At 46.0% G+C, this 23,376-nt stretch overlaps 1 long non-coding RNA gene and 1 pseudogene across 2 annotated transcripts in view; one reads left to right on the top strand and one right to left on the bottom strand.

Moving 5' to 3' along the window:
* Window positions 1-405: 405 nt before the first annotated feature.
* The window catches only part of LOC137633385 (uncharacterized), a 233,424-nt gene continuing 210,453 nt past the window's right edge, over window positions 406-23,376 (bottom strand). For both annotated transcript variants that reach the window (XR_011042185.1, XR_011042184.1), the window contains exons 2-3: window positions 1,957-2,056; window positions 406-581 (exon numbers count right to left, since the gene is read on the bottom strand). This is a non-coding gene — a long non-coding RNA (uncharacterized lncRNA). The remainder of the gene's footprint in view (window positions 582-1,956; window positions 2,057-23,376) is intronic.
* On the top strand, window positions 4,999-9,132 carry LOC137633487 (uncharacterized; annotated as a pseudogene).

Genomic DNA, 23,376 nt, shown 5'->3' with positions numbered 1-23,376 from the left:
GGGATGGATATAGAGGAATTAGTATTCTACTGAAGCAGTAAGGTGGGACCCCTGGTCGTCCCTCCTATATAGAGGAAAGATATGAATTTGGAGACTATGTCCAGTAATTCAGGATAAATATACTACCTGGCAATTTTTAGCCAACATTTCAAAATTCTGGCCAGTCATACCACCCATATATGCTATTACAATTGTTCAAAATCTTTTGTTCTTGTACAAAATTAATACAATTGTATAATTTCTTTGGGTCAAAATAAAATTACATAATAAATACCATTACTTCTTATTATTCCAAAAACTTCGAAAGTATTCTAAAACTGTTTTGTCGCTACCAAAAAAAAAAAAAAAATCGCTACAAAAAAAAAAAAATTAATATTTTTTCTTTGATTTTTGACAAAAAAAATATTTTCTTTGAATTTTGTACAATTATGGATCCAGATGTTACGTAATTTTGCCCTGGATTTACCAGCGTCTTTGGATTGATTTCTTCGGTGTCGACGATCCTCCTCTTGTCTCCGACTCTTTGCAATCTTCTGGTATGAGTTATGCTCCAACGCTGAGTTCTCTGCTTAGGCCTATACCTGCAAAATATGAAATATCACAATTAGTTAACAAATTTGAGAATATTTGCATAGTGAATTAAATGCTATTTGTTTTATAATATACATTTGAACCCTTTTAAGAGACTAAAATACAAAACAAATGCTCTTAAATGCTATTTGTTTTATAATAGCATTTAAGAGCATTTTTGTTTTGCTTTTTAGTCTCTGAAAAGGGTTCAAATGTATATTTGTTTTGTTTTGTAGTCTCTAAAATAGCATTGAAGAGACTACAAAACCAAAATAAATCAGACTACAAAACAAAAAGCATTTAAGAGCATTTTTGTTTTTTTTTAGTCTCGTAAATGCTGTTTTGTAGTCTAATTTATTTTGGTTTTGTAGTCTCTTAAATGCTATTTAAGAGACTACAAAACAAAACAAATAGCATTTAAGCAACTCGTATAAGAAACAACAATACAAATAGCATTAAAGAGACTACGCAAAATTTCACTATATTACATAAATACTGAACATTTCTATCAATGGAATTTTGGTATTTGTCAATATAACATATATTTGTTCCTATCTTGGTTTTAAATAACACATTTTGTCCATGTTAACGACACAAGGCCTATTACAAATGATATAATATCACCTATATTCAACATTAGGCCTAGTGCAAATGATATAACATTAGGCCTACTGAAAAATGGTATATTATAGTCTATTAGATTGCATATATAATTATCTCCTATTTAGATAAAAGTATTTTTCATCTTTCTAAAACTCTTATCAAAGTTATGTCTAAAAGAACATAATTACAATATGCGCAATATTATATCGTTATTTATTGTAGTCTTAAATACGTAATATTATATTTGCTGTAGTCTTACCTGGGACAAAATGCGTATTAAAACACCAAGATAGGAACAAAGAAATAGTTAAGTCATTAAAAACACTACATATGTGAAACGGACAAGTTGAATTAAAACAGAGAAAAGGCTAATGAGGCTCCAAAATACATATGTTAACAATTAAAACTGTCCCAAAAATTAATGTATTTTAATGACTCGAGAAGACAAAGAGAGGAGAATGGGAGTATTGAGGCAAGCGAAACTGGGGAGTATTGAGGCAAGCGAAACTGGGGAGTATTGAGGCAAGCGAAACTGGGGAGTATTGAGGCAAGCGAAACTGGGGAGTATTGAGGCAAGCGAAACTGGGGAGTATTGAGGCAAGCGAAACTGGGGAGTATTGAGGCAAGAGAAACGGGGAGTATTGAGAAATGGAGTATCAAGGCAAGAGGAACACACACACACTCTCTCTCTCTCTCTCTCTCTCTCTCTCTCTCTCTCTCTCTCTCTCTCTCTCTCTCTCTCTCTCTCTCTCTCTCTCTCTTTAAATTAAACTCAACACTCACCATTCTATAGGTTTATATGATGAAGTCAGCCTCGAGTTTCACACGAGTTTAGTCTTCAGTTGAAGAAGAGCAGAAACCGTCCATCATTTCAGTCCATTACCTATAAAAAAAATGAAAATAAAATAATTTTCTTATTTAAAAACAACAGAAGAACAATTAAACAATCTTGATATAAAATATTTCTTAATATCTAATATTTAGTTCCATAGTGCAAACTGATCTCTGCTAATTTTTGTCTAGGCCTACTTGGTGAACTGGAATTTCTAATGGGAACTAGAAATAGGATCCGGCCTTAATACGTTACCAATTGTTTTCACAAATATCCTTTTGTTATTTTATTAACCTATTTTAGGACATCACTTTCACTAAACAATTAAAAAGGCATCCATCTAAATTTAAGTCCCATTTCTAAGTCATACCTTTAGCAAAACTAAATTTTTTTCAATAAATTACACAGGAATTTCAAATAGAGTTTCTACCTTAACTACCGTGAAGCAATTACCTCCAGATGATTCAGGATATTTACACCCAGTAAATTCAAAATTAATTTAGAAATGTAGTTCTTGTCTAACCTCAAAGTCTGAAGAGTATTAAGATTTTGTTATACCCCAAAGTCTAAAGAGTATGTAGAGTTTGTCTAACCTCAAACTCTTATGAGTATGTAGATTTTGTCCAACACCAAAGTTTACAGAGTATGGAGATCCTGTCTAACCCAAAGTGTAAAGAGTATGTGGAACTTGTCTTGTCTCAAAGACTAAAGAGTATGTGGAACTTGTCTTGTCTCAAAGACTAAAGAGTTTGTGGATGCACAATTACTGACCGTCTGAGTTACCAGCTTCCTCCCGCCTTCCCCCTCACTCCTGTATCCTACTTGTTACAATGCCTCCTACAGAACCTGACTCTTTGACACACGCCGCCTCAAAGAAACTGCCGCCCTTCATCAGCAAAAAGCGTTCCCCTGGTTCCAGCATGCCCAAGTTCAGTTTTGCCTGACTGACCCAAACACCAAAGCAAACTAACGTTCTTGCAGCGATCCCTGAGGACACTTTCGCAAATCTCAGATTGGCTTTGCGACAAGGAGACACGCCAATAACGTACGGCACCTTCAAAACATACCCCCTGGAGCAGTACTCACCATCGCCAATCGCCCATATAGCCAAACTTTTTCAGCTCTCTCAACAACCGTTGGGGGATCAAGGCTTCGCTCGCTTTCACGGAAATGACCAATAATACTCGCCTATAACCCGCCGCAGACGGCTTTCCCCAAGAGGTGAACTTACTTTGTGCCCTTAGGGTATATGACGCCTACCCGAACGGTTACTCACTACCATATCCGATGACAATATTTTGCCCATGAAGGACCTGATGACCAAAGTCGGCGTCCTTATGAACAGCTACTTCACCACCTTCTAGACCTCCATCAATAGCTCTACTCCTGAAGAAGAGGACAACTATTCAACATCGACCAAAGCCGAAGTGAATGCAGTAGGACATAGATGCCCATACCGTGATGTGTCCGAGCAACGACAAAGCCGCCCACCACCCATATATGCCACAACTCATGCCCCAACCAACAACCTCTACTGCTACTTACTGATGCCCATCGACAGTAGCCACTATCATTCAAGATACATGGCTGCTGCGAAGAAATTGCAAACGGATGTCAGAAGCCAAAAAATGTATAAGTAGGTCATTGCTTGTGGCAGTGGCCTCCCCTGTTACTAATCTTTTCTTTTTTCATGATGCAGGTACAAGCGCCCGCCTGGTAGCTGTCAATGGATCTGCGATGCCCACCTACAGATACAAGACCCTCACATTATCGTTTAGAAGCGCCAAATATCATTGGAAGTTCTCATTGCTGACGGTACATTGACAATCCTGGGTGCAGATTTCTTCTCACATTTCCACCTCCTGGTTGATGTCGCTCACCGACGGTTAGCCAATGCAGACTCTTACTCGTCAACACCTCTTAAACCCACCCCTTCCAACCTCGCTCTCCACGGATGACTACGCTCACCCCCTCACTCGTACCCGTAAGTCTTCCATCCAGAACTTCACCAAACTCCCACAGTTCCTGGCAAACACAGTATTTATCACCATATCAAGACAACAGGGCTCCCAGTGTTAGTCAGATTCAGGCATCTTACACCAGATCATTTGGCAGCTGCTAAACAAATGTTCGCTGAAATAGAAGAAATAGGCCTTTGCCAAAAAGCCTCAAGCCCATGATCGTCACCCTTACACATCGTCCTGAAGATAGATGGTTCCCTTGTCCATATGGGGGATTACAGGCATTTGAACATGCAGACAGAACCGGATCACTACCTGCTCCCAAACATCGCTAACGTGATATCTTACTTGCACAAAGCAAAGGTTTTCTTCATGCTCGACCTCCTAAAGGGGTATTATCAGGTGCCATCTCCTCCTATGCATATCAGACCCTATGACATACTGTTTTTTGCAAATATCTTTGAAACGGAAGACTCGGATCAGCATGGTGCTTTAGCACGGATTGTTTCACACACTCCGCTAATTTTTAACACTATTATACACTGTAAAATGCGGCTAATTATGGCATTTACTCGACTGTGAAGTCAAAAACCTGCGTGAGCTACTACACATTCGAACAGGTGAGGCGTGACGTATGTGACATCTATCCACCCACACCTCCACTCCTGGCTTCCCCTACTCCCTTTCCTCCCCTTTTAGCCCCCTCCCTATCCCCCTACCTCTTTCTCCTCCATACGTCCCTTACCCCTTCCACATTTTCCCCCCCTCTCTCTCTCTTTCTCTTTCTCTCTCTCTGTCTGTCTTGAGGCTACACGGTAAATGAAGCCAGACACAAGTATGACAGATTAATAAAAATTATATGCCGAGTAAGGTTTGATCGTTTATGCAAACAATCGTAATCGATGTTCTTGCTTCTTTGACCGTTATACCGTATTTGGTAAGTGCAGAAGGTAACATGGTGAGTAACTGGCGTGTGGCCGATATACGGCTGATGGCAAAGTCCTGTGGAGAAGTATTTCATCGCTCTCAACCATGGCCAACATGCAGCGATGTCCGCGTGGGTGCAAAGGAGTCATCGCACTACGACTCTTCCTTATCTTCAACCAAGAGCATATTGAAAGGAAACTGAGGATAAGTTTGAATATTTAAGTAATGAATCAAAGTTGTATTCCATAGTTACAGATGAACCAGTCAATATCTTTCACAGCTACCTATGAAAATAAAAGGGAACATTATTTTGATTGTTGCCTGGTAAAAAAAAAAAAATCTCAACATAATAGTTTCGAACATGTTATCATTTCCGATTTCCTTTCCCCAACAGGCCCTATGATCGTGTTGCAGAGGTCATGGGAATGACCACAAATGCAGTGCGGTTGCTGGTTCAGCGAAGCACACGTTCTCGGCCAGATTCACCATGCGGGACAGCCACTCCCCTTGTGACACTGCCACACCACCTGTTTTTGACAGTTTCACTGTTGGTGCCATTCGCCGCCATGTCCATGCCAAGTTTGCAGCAAAGGAAACCTTTACTATTGGCACCCTGACTGAAAGTTTGAAGACGGCAAGTATTATTCCAGGGGAAACCTCAGAAATGACGAAGTGGCGAGTGCTGCACAACATGGGATTCCGCTTCAGGATTTCACAGAGGAAAATGTACCTAAGGAAGGAGTCGGTAGATGTTGTGTGTCACCGTGTTGGGGCTCTCCGAGCACTCCAGCCACATCGAAAGGAGGGAAGACAAGTAGTATACGTGGATGAGACATGGTTCACCACTCGAATGCAGCACAACAGGGAGTGGGTAGACACATCCCAGCCTGCTACTAGTGCTACCTACAGCCATCAGGTGCCACCTGGAGAAGGGGAGTGATTTGTGGTAGTAGCAGGAGGCACAGAACACGGTTTTGTAAATTATTCATTTCTGTGCTTCCCTGCAAAAAACAAAACCAGTAACTACCACGGGGAAATGAACAGCACTCTATTCCTCCGCTGGCTCACGTTGCAACTTCTACCGTCCTTAGATGAACCATCGGTTTTGGTGCTGGACAACGCGCCTTACCACAGCCAGTTGACGGAGGAAAGTCACTGCCCCACCACCGCCACCAAGAAAGCAGAGTTGGTGAATTGGCTGGCGAGCCGCATAATCCCCTTCCCGCACCACGCCACACGCCTGGAGCTTCTTCAACTCTGCAGGAAGAACCGACCAGAACCAAGGTACACAGTTGACAATGTCATCCATGAATGGGGACATGAAGTCGTCCGACTTCCACCTGCACATCCCGAGCTTAACGCCATCGAACAGGTGTGGGGCGCCATGAAGCGGTATGTGCGCTCCACCTTGCAGCGATTTACCCAAGTAGATCTACAAGTGAGGCTGCAAGAAGTCAAGCTGTGCAGCAACAAAGGAGGTGTGGGCAGGAGCGGTGCGACGAGCCAGAGCCTTCGAGGACGAGTATTGGTCCTCTGACAACATACAAGAAGGTGTTGATCTCGTCTGCATCAACCTCGAGAGTGAATATTAAAAGTAAAATATGTGGTCAGTTATTTATAGTATTAATCCAGCCATCATATACTCGCTGTCTATTTATGTCTGCAATGACTTTTTAACATATGGCAGCCTTTTCCTAATAGAATAAATTATTCATATATTTATCACTTCAATTTCGTTTCAAGTTTTTACTCTGCATCGGATTCCCATTTCAGTTCCACCCTTTTCCTTTCCATCTCTTACACGATTTCCTATAAATGACCAAGCGTCAGCTACATCCTTCATCCCATCATACGTTCAACGTAACCTATGGGCATTAGGGTCGCATACTCGTATAACTTTCAATGGTTGAATAATTGTCAAACAAACCTCATACAATAATTAAGCAACAGCAAGTTGCGCTGGAACAGGAATCAGGGTCATACATAAAACACCCTACCATACTTAACATATATACATTCGAGTTATCCGCCATTATAAATAAGTCATGTGTGCATAGCTTCATTTCTTCGTGAGAGAGAGAGAGAGAGAGAGAGAGAGAGAGAGAGAGAGAGAGAGAGAGAGAGAGAAGGGGGGATTGAGGGAGAGGAAAGGGAGGTACTGTATGGAGGAGAAAGAGGGTGGGAAGAGAGAGTAGGAGTGGGGTAGGAGGGAGGGAAAGGGAGGGATGGTGGTAGTACGGGAAGGCAGGGGCGGAGTTAGTGGAAGAATGGACGTCACTACTACGTCACGCCTCACCTGTTCGAATGTGTAAATGGCTCACGCAGGTTTTTGACTTCACAGTCAAGAGTAAACGCCATAATTAGCAGCATTTGACAATGTACAGTAGTGTCAAAAATTAGCGGAGTGTGTGAAACAATCTGCCAAAGCACCATGCTGATCTGAGTCTTCGTCTCAAAGATATTTGCGAAAAACAGTATGTCATAGGGTCTGATATGCATAGTAGATCGCCAAAACCACCCCCTTTGGTACATACATCTTCAGTTACTCCTATTTTGACCTTCATAATACTGGGGCCACTTTTCAACCCCCTATGGAAGGCATCTTTGGGGACCTTTCCTTCTGTGTATGTTACGTTGGCTGAATACAGTACTTGTGCTCTCTTCCTCCAAAGAGGAACAACTCCGTCACCTACGCATCGTGCTCCACCGCCTACAACAGTACGACCTTACAGTTTGGTGCGACAAGTGTACCTTTGGCCCCAACAAAGTACAGTATCATTCTTGGAGCACCGTATCACTCCTGAATGAGTCCATCCCCTCCCTGAGGAGATAGCAGCCGTTCAGAACTTCCCCACCACTTCTATCATCAAAGCAATACAAGAATTATTGGGCATGATCAACTACTATCACAGTTTCCTGCCAGCCATTGGCGCCACTCTTACAACCCTCTACACTTCCCTTAAGGGCATGCCAAAAGACCTCAAGAGGGGTCCCTTTCAAGAGCAGGCCTTCTGCAATGAAAAGAATGCCCCATTAACTGCTGCTGCTCTCACTTTTACTGTGCCACATGCCTCTCTCCTTCTCTCCACCGATAACAGCGACATCACTATTGGTGCAGTACTCAAGGAGGTGGTCAATGGCTCACCGCGCCTGGTCTTCTCCAACAGAAAACTGTCCAAAGTGGAATTCGGTTACTCAACCATCAACCGCGAATTGCTGGCGGTGCATTAAACTCTCCATCACTTTCGCCATTTCTTAAAAGGTACGGCCTTCGTCATTCGCACGGACCACATGCCTCTGGTGCAAACATTCACTTAACAGTCCAACGCCTGGTCCACCCATCTACACCGACATCTCTCCACCGTGGCTGAATACAATTGCACCCTTCAACACATACCTGGGAAAATGAATTCCATTGCCAATGCCTTGTCAAGGAACACATTGGCCGCCATTTACCTGGGGTGGTATTATGAAGCCTTGGCAGAGGCCCAATGAATAGATCCCAAGTACCAAGCATGTAGGACACCATGCACATCCCTCAACTGGGAAGACGTCTCCCTCGATGACTCCAACGCCACCCTCCTCTGTGACATCAGTACCAATAGACCACGACCATCGATACCTGCTCCCATGCGCCAACAAGTGTTTGATATCATTTATGGCCTTTCACATCCCTAGCGCCGATCTACTACACAGCTACTGAAGACGAAGTTCATTTGGCACAGCACTAATAAGGATGCTAAGAAGTGGGACCTTGGCTGTACCTCATGTCAAACTTCAGAAGTATATCAACATACGGATTTAGGAGTGGGCACCTTTCATCAGCATCAAAGTCATTTTGCCCACGTTCATGTCGACGTCGTAGGTCCCCTACCACTACCCACATCACAAGGACATTGTAATCTGTTTACAGTCATCGACCGCTCCACTCTTTGGCCTGAAGCCATTCCCATGGAAACTGCAACGTCCGCCTTATGTACATCTTCCTTACTCTCAGGGTGGATGGTAAGATTTGGTACCCCTGAGCATATTACTTCTGACAGGGGTACCACTTTCAATTCTCAATTGTGGACATCATTAGCAAATCTCCAGGGTATCACCCTACATCAGAAAATCGCCTACAGCCCTGTTGCCAATGGAATGGTTGAACGTTTTCATTGCAACATCAACGCAGCTTTGATGTCTCGCTCCAATGCTCCAAGTGGTTTACTCTGCTTCCCTGGATCTCACTGGGACTAAGAACCACTCCTAAAGACGCCCTGGATGTCTCGGCAGCTGAAATGGTGCATGGTTGTCCCTGTCGAATCACCAGCGCCTACGTCACGCTATGGGAAAATTTACTCCATAGTGACAGACTTACAAGTCCCCAGATAAGCAACACATACCAATAGATTTGCACTCTGCAACGCACACTTTCCTGCGCAACAACAGTAACAAGCCACCGCCAACGCTCCCTTATAGAACCCTTTCCTCATGATCCATCGCAATCCGAAGGCTTTCTCAATTCACATTTGTGGCAAAGAACATTGGGTCTCCATTGATCACATAAAACCTGCAAGATGACCCACCTACAGTACGCCTCTCAAGAGCCGAGTGCCCCATATCACATGTACAGTGATCCCTCGCTACTTCGTGGTTCGACTATCGCGGATTCACCACTTCGCGGATTTTTTCATAACGCATGTATATACATATATCGCAGATTTTCAGGAAATTTCGAAAATACCGCGATGTGACCGATGGTGCGAGATTGGAGAAAGTAAGGAAAATTGAATCATGATTGATTTTCAATATAAATGAAACTTTGAGGAGCAACAAAGATATCATTTGTTAGAGAGATAGAAAGGGGTAAGGAATGGGAGGTAGTGAAAAGTAGCACACACACACACACACACACACACACACACACGAGAGAGAGAGAGAGAGAGAGAGAGAGAGAGAGAGAGAGAGAGAGAGAGAGTGTGTGTGTGTGTGTGTGTGTGTTGTTTTAAATGTAATAAACAAAAAAATTTGATAGGTTATAACACATAGGTGCTTATGTAATATCAACTGTAGAGACGATTTGAATAAGTTAAGAAATGGTATAAACGATACTTTGTTAGTGTATTCGTACGCTCTCAAGAGCGGCAGCTAGTCGTCAGCTGATCTGATCACAGCCAAAAGTAAAACAAAAAGAAGTCAACAATACTCAATTTTTAAAACACACCCGAAATTTAAAAACAAAAGTACACGCTTTCTTAATGTGCAATTAACTATTTAAAGAGTAGCAATTTTCTAGAATAAAATGATGTTTCCCAAAAAATAGTGGTTTGCTGATGAAATCGGATGCCGTATTTAATGAAAAAAGTCCGCGAAGTCGTGAATCCGCGATGGTCGAACCGCAAAGTAGTGAGGGCTCACTGTACCCCAAAGTCTAAAGAGTATGTAGATTTTGTCTAACACCAAAGTCTAAAGAGTATGTAGACCTTGTCTAACCCCAAAGTCTAAAGAGTATGTAGATTTTGTCTAACACCAAAGTCTAAAGAGTATGTAGATTTTGTCTAACCTCAAACTCTTATGAGTATGTAGATTGTGTCCAACTCCAAAGTTTACAGAGTATGGAGATCCTGTTTAACCCAAAGTCTAAAGAGTACGTGGAACTTGTCTTGTCTCAAAGACTAAAGAGTTTGTGGATTTCGTCTAACCCTAAAGATGCACAATTAGTGACCGTCTGAGTTACCAACTTCCTCCCGCCTTCCCCCTCACTCCTGTATCCCGACTCTTCGACACACGCCGCCTCAAAGAAACTGCCGCCCTTCATCAGCAAAAAGCGTTCCCCTGGTTCCAGCATGCCCAAGTTCAGTTTCGCCTGACTGACCCAAACACCAAAGCAAACTAACGTTCTTGCGGCGATCGCAGAGGACACTTTCGGAAATCTCAGATTGGCTTTGGGACAAAGAGACACGCCAATAGCGTACGGCACCTTCAAAACATACCCCCTGGAGCAGTACTCACCATCGCCAATCGCCCGTACAGCCAAACTTTTTCAGCTCTCTCAACAACCGTTGGGGGATCAAGGCTTCGCTCGCTTTCACGGAAATGACCAGTAATGCTCGCCTACAACCCGCCGCAGACGGCTCTCCCCAAGAGGTGAACTTACTCTGTGCCCTTAGGGTATGACACCTACCCAAACGGTTACTCACTACCATATCCGATGAAAATATGCCCATGTAGGACCTGATGACCAAAGTCGACGTCCTAATGAACAGCTACTTCACCACCTTCAAGACCTCCACCAATAGCTCTACTCCTGACGAAGAGGACAACTATTCAACATCGACCAAAGCCGAAGTGAATGCAGTAGGACATAGATGCCCACACCCTGATGTGTCCGAGCGACGACAAAGTCGCCCACCAACCATATATGCCACAACTCACTCACGCCCCAACCAAGAACCTCTACTGCTACTTACTGACGCCCATCGACAGCAGCCACTATCATTCAGATACATGGCTGCTGCGAAGAAATTGAGAACGGTTGTCAGAAGCCAAAAAATGTATAAGTAGGTCATTACTTGTGGCAGTGGCCTCCCCTGTTACTAATCTTTTCTTTTTACATGATGCAGGTACAGGCGCCCGCCTGGTAGCTGTCAATGGATCTGCGATGCCCACCTACAGATACAAGACCCTCACATTATCGTTTAGAAGCGCTAAATATCATTGGAAGTTCTCGTTGCTGACGTTACATTGACAATCCTGGGTGCAGATTTCTTCTCACATTTCCACCTCCTGGTTGATGTCGCTCACCGACGGTTAGTCAATACAGGCGCTTCCTCGTTAACGGTTATTCGACGCAGACTCTTACTCGTCAACACCTCTTAAACCCACCCCTTCCAACCTCACTCTCCACGGATGACTACGCTCACCCCCTCACTCGTACCTGGACGTCTTCCATCCAGAACTTCACCAAACTCCCACAGTTCCTGGCAAACACAGTATTTATCACCATATCAAGACAACAGGGCTCCCAATGTTAGCCAGATTCAGGCATCTTACACCAGATCATTTGGCAGCTGCTAAACAAATGTTTGCTGAAATGGAAGAAATGGGCCTTTGCCAAAAAGCCCATGATCGTCACCCTTACACATCGTCCTGAAGATAGATGGCTCCCTTATCCATATGGGGCATTACAGGCATTTGAACATGCAGACAGAACCAGATCACTATCTGCTCCCAAACATCGCTAACGTGACATCTTACTTGCACAAAGCAAAGGTTTTCTTCAAGCTCGACCTCCTAAAGGGGTATTATCAGGTGCCATCTCCTAGATCGCCAACACCAACCCCTTTGGTACATACATCTTCAGTTACTCCTGTTTTGACCTTCATAATACTGGGGCCACTTTTCAACACCCTATGGAAGGCATCTTTGGGGACCTCCCCTTCGGTGTATGTTACGTTGACTGAATATACAGTACTTGTGCTCTCTTCCTCCAAAGAGGAACAACTCCGTCACCTACGCATCGTGCTCCGCCGCCTACAACAGAACGACCTTATAGTTTGGTGCGACAAGTGTACCTTCAGCCCCAACAAAGTACAGTATCATTCTTGGAGCACCGTATCACTCCTGAATGAGTCCATCCCCTCCCTGAGGAGATAGCAGCCGTTCATTACTTCCCCACGCCCTCTATCACCATTTCCTGCCAGCCATCGGCGCCACTCTTACAACCCTCTACACTTCCCTTAAGGGCATGCCAAAAGACCTCAAGAGGGGTCCCTTTCAAGAACAGGCCTTCTGCAATGAAAAGAATGCCCCATTAACTGCTGCTGCTCTCACTTTTTCTGTGCCACATGCCTCTCTCCTTCTCTCTACCGAAAACAGCGATGTCGCTATTGGTGCAGTACTCGAGGAGGTGGTCAATGGCTCACCGCGCCTGGTCTTCTTCAACAGAAAACTGTCCAAAGTGGAATCCAGATACTCAACGTTCGACTGCGAATTACTGGTGGTGCATTAAGCTCTCCATCACTTTCGCCATTTTTTAAAGGTATGCCCTTCGTCATTCGCACGGACCATATGCCTCTGGTGCAACCTTCACTCAACAGTCCAACACTTAGTCCACCCACCTACACCGACATCTCACCACCGTGGTTGAATACAATTGCGAGCTCCCTCTGTTTGTGACTTGTAAATGTCAAACAGGGACGTAATGACCGTTGAATCTTTGACAGGCATGCTGCTAGTGGTGCGTCCTGCTTGCGTCCAGCCTGCTGAGAGGGAGCGTCTATGACGTTCGCGATCTTGACGCTCGGAACTATGACGTTCATGATCTTGACGCTCGGAACTATGACGTTCGCGATCTTGACGCTCGGAACTATGACGTTCGCGATCTTGACGCTCGGAACTATGACGTTCGCGATCTTGACACTCGGTCTCAAGACATCCGAGGCTTCTGACGAGTCACTCTCTTCTTGTCTAGCAGGAAGAGAAAAACGCGAGACACCAGCCTCGCCTGTGAGCACTTTTAACTCGCTTTTCCCATGGCAAGGGCGAGCGTCCTGGGAAGCATCAACAGGTACGCTCGAGGGGACGACTGCTTGGGGGCTAACGCCTCTCGCCTCCCTTCGCCTGTCGACATTCTTTCTCCCAGAGGTTGGGGAGCATGAAAGAGGTCCAGGGCTAGAAGAACGACAGGTCCGAGCAGCCGTACCCTCCACTGCACTGTTAAGCACTGAACACTAGCACTTTTAACTATTTCACATCAGACCATAATTAGACCTGCCCGATGCGAGAGAAAACGGATTTTGAGCGAAGCGAAAAATCTATTTTTGGGTGAGATAGCCATGGCGTCCTGATGGAAGGTTCCTTTCTGGTAGCTTCCTTGGGTAATCACTACTAGGATTTTCCCAGAGAATTAAACCACAGGTTATCACAGAATTCTAACTTCTGGAGCGAGTATCTTAAGGGTTTCCCCTTAAGACATCGTGTATCAACAGGGGACACGCATGTATAGACGTGCCACATTGCTATCTGCACCCATTCAGAGTTAACTCTTCAATATGGCGGACAGGGAGTGGCTGGGAGCTGAGCCGCAGCCAATCTAGATGTGGCGATATCGGTACTCGCGATGTAAACAGACGGACGCCATTGCTTTTGATGACGTCACGTCCATCCTCATTCCGAAAGTCTGGAGCTCGCTCATCACCATGATACAGCGGCGCAGGGCGGGACCTGATAACAGACAGGGTGGGTCCATCAGGACGCCATGGCTATCTCACCCAAAAATAGATTTTTCGCTTCGCTCAAAATCCGTTTTTTGGGCTCAAGCCATGGCGTCCTGATGGAAGAGTACCAGAGAATTAGTGTATCGTGGTAGACTTTTTCCCTTTATAAGTGAGTGCTAAAACATTGAGCCGAAAGCATAGTGGTCTATACTAGAGCTACCGTGAGGCAGTTGCCTTCCTGCCCCCCTGGCATGGAAGTCCCCACGGGCTATGCTAAGATCAAAGTGGTCATGGGAAGGCTATTCATATAGGCTGAAGGAACAATGAGATCCATAAGATAAGTCAGAGCGATTTGGTATTCGCGTCGAAACAAACTTGAAGAAGTGGTGGTTGAACACTTCGTGTATGGAGTTGACTCATCTTCATAATTGAGTAAGTATTCGCTAAGGAGACTTACTTGCTCTATATAAATAAATGCCCGGAGTAAATCCTGGCATTTTCCTTAACCAGGAATAAAGGGTAATAAAACTATGACAAATAGTATATTTCATAGTAAGAAAGGAGCAAGGGAGACGCACAAGTAATAAAATAGACATTTTATTATATAATTGCAGGTAAATCAATACATGTCATGCAATAAATAGTAAAAAACATTTACATTGATAAAATGTACATAGTCATAAAGGCGTGCTCTTGAGTCTGAAAGGGAAGAATCAAGTATTAGTAGGCACTAGTTCTACGGAACGTTAGTCTTTATGTAACACACGTCATGCACGTGGCATGTAGCACTCATGTGGTAATCTACTATGACATTTCACCTGAGGTAAGAACAGTTAAAGAAAACACAAGGTGGTTTCTGCTTCACTACGTATCACTTGAGGGTCAACATAGGCACCCGACGAGTTAGAGTCCCTAATAACTCACTGTTCTAAGCAGAGTTCAGAGCAGGTTTCATAACACTACCTGCGGCTACCACAAAATGTTTCACTTCGTGCACTTGTTTCGCATAATGTTTAAAGAAAACACGCGAGGATTTCCAGCCTGTATAGTTCTTGAGGCTTTTGAAATCCATACTCTGAAAGAGATTCAGAGACGAAGCGACTTTCCTAGGATCATGACCAGCGGGTGTACTGTCTGGATCCGCTCTGCGAATGAAGTAGGTGATTTTTGCTCTCAATTGTTTCAGTGACAAGTCGCTGCCCGATGTTTCTCCTTTGAAGAGTTGGCCTCCACCAAAGTTTGAAGTTTTATGAAGATAGACCTTAAGGCTCTCTACTGGACATAGAGAGGCATCTTCCTTCAAGGGGCATATCCTCCACGGGCCCCATCGTTTGGTAGGTAATTCGTTCTTTGCGAGAAACGTCGGATCAGGGAAGAGGGAGAGGTCTCCTGAATCGTTGAAAACGATATGTCCCTCTTCTCTAGATAGTGCCACCATTTCGCTGACTCGGGCTCCCGAAGCTAGAGCGAAGAGAAATATAACTTTCTGAGTCAGGTCCTTAAGAGGGCATGAATCATTGTCCAAGTTGGAGGCGAAGTGGAGAACTTTGTCTAGAGACCAAGTGATTGGTCTCGGAGGGGGTGCCGGTCGTAAACAGGCACAGGCCTTCGGTAGTTGAAGATGTCGCTAGACAGATCTATTTGGAAGGCGTATGACAAAGGTCTGGTCAAGGCCGATTTGCAAGTAGAAATCGTGTTGGCTGCCAAGCCTTGTCCATGAAGGTGAATGAAGAAGGACATGCAAAAATCTATAGTGATTTTCGAGGGGTTCTTTGCCTTGACGAAGGAGACCCATTTCCTCCAAGACGATTCGTATTGCCTTCTCGTGGATTCGGTCTTGTATTCCTCGAGGAAGTCTAGACTCTTCTTCGAAATCCCAAACCTTTTCTTAGCGGCTAGGGTGAGAAAATCATGAGATGAAGGTCCTTGATTTTCGATGATGAAGCGAAGACAGTCGACTTCTGTATTTGCTGGGAGAGAACTGGGTCCGGGAGGGGGATCAGCGTTGGCTGCATCTCCAGGATCAAGGGGTACCAGTTGCTGCGGGGCCACTTGGGAGCCACTAGAGCTGCTGTCCCTTTGAAGGTTCTCAATTTGGAGAGGACTTTCAGCAGAAGATTGGTGGGAGGGAACAGGTAAATCTTGGCCCATCTGTTCCAATCCAAGGTCATGGCGTCCACCGCTTCCGCTTTGGGGTCCTCGTACGGGGCTACATATCGAGGAAGTTGATGGTTGTCGCTCGTTGCGAAGAGGTCGATCTGGAGTTCTGGGACTCGGTGAGAGATGAAGGCGAATGATCTTGCGTCTAGAGACCATTCCGACTCTATCGGGTTTGTCAGAGATAGAGCGTCCGCTGTCACATTGCGGAATCCTTGTAGGTGAACTGCAGACAGGTGCCATTTCTTCCTTTCTGCCAGACGGAAGATTGTCAGGAGCACCTGATTTATCTTGGGCGATCTTGAGCCCTGGCGATTGAGACAACGCACTACCACAGAGCTGTCCAGGGTCAGGCGAATGTGTATCGACGGGGGCGGGGAGAGTTTCTTCAGCGTCAGAAGAACCGCCATGGCCTCCAAGATGTTGATGTGAAACGTCTTGAATAGGGGAGACCAAGTGCCTTGAGCCTGTTTTTGGTGGGAGTGACCTCCCCAACCCTCCAACGAAGCGTCCGTATGGATGTTGAGAGATGGAGGTGGGTGTTGGAGAGGAAGGGACCTTTTTAGGGCCCTCGCTTATGACCACGGCTTTAGAAGAAGTCGAAGTCTGCTTGGGAGCCGTCTCTTGAGGTCTCTTCGAGCGATGGATGCGGAACGTCTCCAGACTCCCGCTGCATCCTTTAGTTGTGCACGAAGCACTGGGTTTGTGATCGAGGCGAACTGTAGAGAGCCTAGAACTTGTTCCTGCTGGCGTCTTGAGATCCGTTTGGATTTTAACAGTCGCTTGACAGACCCTGCTATTTCCTTCCTTTTCTTTGCTGGAATGGAAAGGTGGTGTGACTGAAGATTCCAGTGGATGCCTAACCATTGGAACTTCTGAGCTGGAGATAGGCGAGACTTTTTCGCGTGTATCTGGAATCCCAGGTGTTCGAGAAACTGGGTAACTTTTCTGCAGGATTCTATACAATCCTCGGGCGAGGGCGCCCACACTAGCCAGTCGTCGAGGTAGGCCATCACCTGGACGTTTCGGATGCGGAGCTGTTGTACTACTGCGTCCGCTAGCTTTGTGAATATCCGAGGGGCCACGTTGAGTCCGAAGGGCATGGCCCGGAAGGCATAGTTTTTCCGTTGGAGTCGGAATCCAAGGTAGGAGGAAGCGTGATGGTTCATTGGTGTGTGCCAGAATGCGTCCGCCAGGTCTATCGAGACCGTGGAAGACCCTCGAGGCAGGAGGGTTCTGATCTGTTGAAGAGTCAGCATCTTGAACTTGTTGTTCGATATGAATACGTTGAGGGGGGATAAGTCCAGAATGACTCTGAGTCTGTCTGAGTCTTTCTTGGGGACACAAAACAGTCTCCCTTGGAACCTTGTGGACTTCACCCTTCTTATCACCTTCTTGTTCAAGAGGTCTAGCACATATTCTTCCAGGAGGGGGTTGAACGTTGGAAGAATTGCTGGAAGGTTGGGGGTGGTTGCGCCAAGCTCCAGCCTAGACCTTTCTTAAAGATGCTGTGTGCACAGGATTCGAAGGTCCAACGATCCTGGAAGTGGCGGAGTCTTCCTCCCACCGGAAGCACTTCATTGCTTCTGGGGTCCCGAGGACTTGTTGCCTCGGCCGCTAGCTCCCTGTCCTCCTCTGCCTCTGGAGGGCCGGCGAGAGGAATCTCTGCCGGAACCCCTGCCTGAGCTTCTACCTTTGGGACGAAAGGTAGTGGAGTGCTGCTCGAAGGCGGGGTTGAAGGCCGGTGATGAGGACAAAACCGGCTGTGGGACCAACTGAAAGGTCTGTGGCGGCTGAGCGGCCACTTGGGGAGTAGCGGGTGCCGGAAACTGACGTCTGTGCTGACGTTGCTGGGGTCTATGCTTCGACTGCTTCCTCTTAGGCTGAGGACCGTCAACCTGAGAGGGCTTTCTCTTCCTAGACATGCCCCATTTGTTGAGAAGGTTCCTGTTCTCAGATGCGGCCTTGTCTGTGATCTCTTTCACTAGATCAGATGGGAAGAGGTACTTGCCCCAGATGTTGGAGGAAATCAGTTTCCGGGGTTCGTGTCTGACAGTGGCACTGGAGAACACGAATTCTCTGCAGGCTCTACGAGCTCGCATGAAGTGGTACAGATCCTTGACTAAGGTTGCCATATGAGATTTGGCAAGGACCATGTAATGGTCAGGGACTCTGGTGTCGCCAGCCATTACGTCCATCTGGACCTGGAGAGTGAGAGATGTTGCCAGCCTCTCCTTCGTTTCTTGTTCCCTACGAAGGAGGTGATCGTTTAGCTTGGGGAGGTCCTCATTAAACTGACGTCCAGCAACGTCAGGATCTAGTTTGCCCACCACGAAGGTGTGTTGCACATCCTTCCAGTGTTTGGTGTCGGGCGGGGTGACTGCGGAGAAAGGTCTGCATTCCTCCAATGCAGGGCAGGATTTCCCTTCTTCTACAGCCTTAAAGCAGGCAGCGAAGGCCTTTTCCGTGAAGGGTATCACCACTTCATCGGCGCAACGTAGGTGAGGTACTTCTTGCTCAGAGCCGGAAGTCCAGAGCAGGTAAAGCCTCTGCTCTTAAGCGCTTTGGCAAGCATAGCCTGGGCCTTCGAGAGATCGAACACTATTTTCTCCTTCGGTTCGGTCTCTTCCTTTGAGGATGGTTCTGAACGTAGACGGACGTAACAGTCCGGATACGCCTCAAAGCGGGGGAAGAACTCCACTTCTTCCAGGGGTATGGAACCGATCTTATCGCTGACGAAGATCTTGTCGTCAGCGATGACCATATGCTCGGTGAATCGCCACGGATTGTCGCTCGAGCATGTGGGGAGGTCCTTGATGGAGATTTTGCGAGATTCCTTGGAACCTCCCATCGACCGAATGATCTGGTGAGTTTCTTGGAGCTTCTGCTCCATCACGGGTTCAATGAGCCGAATCATATCCTGTGCCGTAGGTAGAGGAGTCGTGGTGGAGGACGAAGACGGGAGAGACACTTCCGTCGGTGTAGGAGTAGGAGGGGGGATGGAGGGAGGGGCATCCTCCTTATCGGACTCGGTATACACAACCCGGTCCTCTTCTTCATCATCCTCCCCTTCACCCTAGGCCATAAGGGTTTTCTCGGTGTCCTCCGAGATCTCTGACATGCGTTCATCATGTTCTGAATCCAGGTGATAATCATTCATGGACTGAGCCATGACAACATCAGGTTCCACTGTAATCTGGACTACGGGGATCTGTTCGACTGGGACCACTGAGTCTGGAGAGGCCTTTGGGAACAGCAAAGACCTCATTTCTTCTGTGGCTAGGTATGGTCCAGTGGCGTCCTTCTGAAAGCCACGTACCCACTTGCGTAGGTTGTCCCGAGCAGTGTCCCGAATCTCCGCTGAGGGAGAATCATAGAATACTTTCTGTAAGCATTCTTGGCAGACCGAACAGGTGGTGGGGCCCCAGTATTTGAGATCCCCTCTCTTGTGAGCACAAGGGGCGTGTGTCCTACACGCCGTGTGTCCATAGAAGTGTGGCCGACGGACCGCGCAGAAGTCGTGGTCACACCTGACGTACTCCTCCTGTAAAGGAAAGAGACGATGAGTATTGTAGAGTCATAATATGGCTCGTATATAAAGTTAATTATTAACAAGTTAATATTAACTTAAATTAATTGTGATGCACAGAAGGGTGGGTGAAAGGAGACAGACGCATGCCTCGTGTAACCCGCCCGGCTGGTTGCCGTAGCATCGGACAGTCCCAGGTGGCCGTAGGCCTCCATGGAAGGTGTCTTGATAATGGGAATTCCATCTAGAATAACCATATTATAGACTGGGCTTGAAATCTTATCAAGAAAGTCTGGGGATCATGAGATCCTAGTAAGGTTCCGGCAACCAGACGTGCCAATTACACGTAGCGTGCTGGAAAGATGAAACACGCAAGAAGACAGAGTGAAAACTGAACAAAATGTACGATTCCGTACCAGTTTGTCTGCATTAACAAGCCGTCTAGGTGCGGTTTTTGGGAGCTATCGCTAGTAAAGATAGCTGAGAGAAGGGGTGCAAGGCATCTTGCCGCCTCCGGACGGGTCCGGCATACCCCCGGCACGCCGGAAGCCGCTCGAGCAGAGTTTCTGGCATTCAAGAATGATCATTCTATGGTCAAAAGAAGCCAGGGTGGCGGCAGCCGGTAGCGGCGGCCGCCGGCAAGGAGCGGCGGTTCCGGCAGCCGGAGGCAGTCGGAGGGTGACAGGGGTAAGGATAAAGGAGCATAGCCGGGGCCGGGGGCCGGCTACTAGTGCCGGCACTCCGGGAGGGGTCGGCAGTGTGCCGAGGCTATGAGGGAATGGAGAGGCCATGGCGGTAAGCCGGCGGCCGGCGGCGATCCCCCGGCACTCGGGGGAAGGCGGCAAGGATAAGGAAGTCACCCGTAGCGGCGGTGATGCCGGGGTAGAGGCGGCAAGGGACAAGCACCAAAGATGGAGGTGGGATGGCAAGGCTGTACTAGCCTAGTCAAGACACCTCTGGAAAAGGTACCACCATGATAGAGGTGAATCTATCATCCTAAGCAGGGGCCGCAATGGCCGGGGCTAAGGCAGTCCAAGAGAGGACAGGGTGTACCCAAAGAAGGGGTGGAGAGACTTCATGTCGACCAAATGATAACTGACTCCATAGCACTATGGAGGGTCTATGTATCAGAGCGGACAACACTGGGAGCACCACGGGGTCCAGCACTCCAGCCTAGGGTGGAGTGTAGGACAGGGGACATATGAAGCCTAACCTACTGGTAGGTTAGGCTAGGCAAGAGATAGGTTGGGGGGGGAAAGGGTCTTCTTATAAGAAAGGATGGGTTATGCACCAGAGCGGCCACCTAGGAAGGGAGATGCTCACCCTAACCTATAGTAGGTGGACCAACTGAAAAACGGTGCACGCGTATATTTCAGCAAGGTACATAAACCAGCCCTCCCAACCTAACCTGGATTAGGGTTGTTAGACCCTAATCAAGGAAGGGAGAAGACGTATCGCAAGGAAAAGGTCAAGGACCGATTCAGCTTAAAGGAGGTGATCCTACCTTTAAGGTCCGCAACACTAAGGGAGGGGTCATTCCCTTAGGTGGGGAGGCGATACAGTACTCTGAGGAGTCTTGTCCTATCACATGTAATAGGGTACAAGATTACCAGAGGGAAGCCCTAGGGCTAGGGATGAAGAGAGCATATAGGGGTCCTATCATAAGGTTAGGTTAGCAAGGCACTCAAGATAACCTACGCCCTATATGGTCCCTGAAGGCGAAAAAACACTTGCATCACTGTCAATGGTATTGTAAAATAATGCCAGAATCTTCATAACTAACACTAGGATCACTGAAATATCATGCATTAACACTGGAATAGGCTCACTGGCCTAGGGGCTAAACAAAGCCTACTGGTATGGGGTCAGCGAAGACCCAAACTAATGCGTCAAAAACACGATATAAAGTTCCTAGCTATGAAGACTAAATAACTAATAGCACTGATTAGTGATTTATATACCGGTAAGGCTGTTGCGGCTAACTAAATAAGGTATGCAAGCAACAGCAGCGTCATAAAATGGCGCTGACCGGTTTGGCAAAGCTCTGCCACAAATATGCAAATATTTCAAAAAGTAAGATTTACTTTAAGGTCAGAGCTTATTTAAACAATACTTAAACCTTTGTACTCAACTTTCCAGAAGAAGATGAAGCTGAAGGTTGAGACATGGCAAGGATGCAAGCAGATAAAGTCGCACAAAGGGAAAAACACGTCCATTAAAGCGAGCTACTAGTAAAGGAATGAGGATGGACGTGACGTCATCAAAAGCAATGGCGTCCGTCTGTTTACATCGCGAGTACCGATATCGCCACATCTAGATTGGCTGCGGCTCAGCTCCCAGCCACTCCCTGTCCGCCATATTGAAGAGTTAACTCTGAATGGGTGCAGATAGCTATGTGGCACGTCTATACATGCGTGTCCCCTGTTGATACACGATGTCTTAAGGGGAAACCCTTAAGATACTCGCTCCAGAAGTTAGAATTCTGTGATAACCTGTGGTTTAATTCTCTGGGAAAATCCTAGTAGTGATTACCCAAGGAAGCTACCAGAAAGGAACCTTCCATCAGGACGCCATGGCTTGAGCCCAAAAATACTCTTTCACAAAGGGCTAGAATGAAAATTCAATAGGCTATACGATTAATATTAATATTCTCAATATTGAAATATTAAATAACGATACAAAGTATTGTGAAACTGTAACGATCCTCAAGACTACTACGTAGCGTAAGTTGACTGTACGCTAGTGAAATCTCTATAATAAATCGATGATTAGCTAAAGAAAGTATACTAATAGGACAAATATTTACTTAAAAATATATTTCCCTACATTATAAGAATTGAAATACTCATGCTTAGTTAGTATTTTTTACATGTCTTACAAGAAAAAGAAAAGAATTTACATATTTGCAAGTCATTCTACGTAGCGTTGACGTCACATGATTTGTGACGTCATAGCACTGGCGGAACGATTGCCTTCAAGTCATTCAGATCTCGCCCTGCTAAGAGCTTACGTCACATGATTTGTGACGTCATAGCGCTGGCGGACTGATTTCCTTCAAGGCATTCAGATCTCGCCCTGCTAAGAGTTTACGTCACATGATTGTGACGTCATAGTGTTGGCGGAATGATTTCCTTCAACCATCATGTCTTAAGAGTTGTTCGTTAGTTTTTAAAGTAGGGGGAAAAATTCCTTGATCCTATCCCTTTCAAGCTTACGAACATAGCGATCAAATTCCAAAAGAAAAATACACACATGCCCTCTGCATTTCTACATAGTGTGTAGGGGATCAAGAGCAGCTTTTGGAAGCCGGTCTTGCAGCCCTACACACAAAATCTAAAAACAGAGGTAGCCATCTTGAAAATCAAGTTGAAATAAACTATCCAAGTTGGACCAACAAAAAAAACTATCTTATTCGTGAGAAAAAGAAAGGAAAATCCAATATCAGCAAAAGCCATAAAAAAAAGCAATGGGTACTTCCCCAATTTGTAGTTAAAGCAAACCCAAACAAAGTAGAGCGAATTTCCGTCTAGAACGACGGCAGAGAATTTCTGAGGACTAATGGGAATAGTTCCAGGTACCTGGTTAGAGGGCACACAG

This window comes from Palaemon carinicauda, chromosome 43, assembly GCF_036898095.1.
Source record: "Palaemon carinicauda isolate YSFRI2023 chromosome 43, ASM3689809v2, whole genome shotgun sequence".
Taxonomy (NCBI): Eukaryota; Metazoa; Arthropoda; class Malacostraca; order Decapoda; family Palaemonidae; genus Palaemon; species Palaemon carinicauda.
This window is presented reverse-complemented; position numbering and strand designations above follow the sequence as displayed.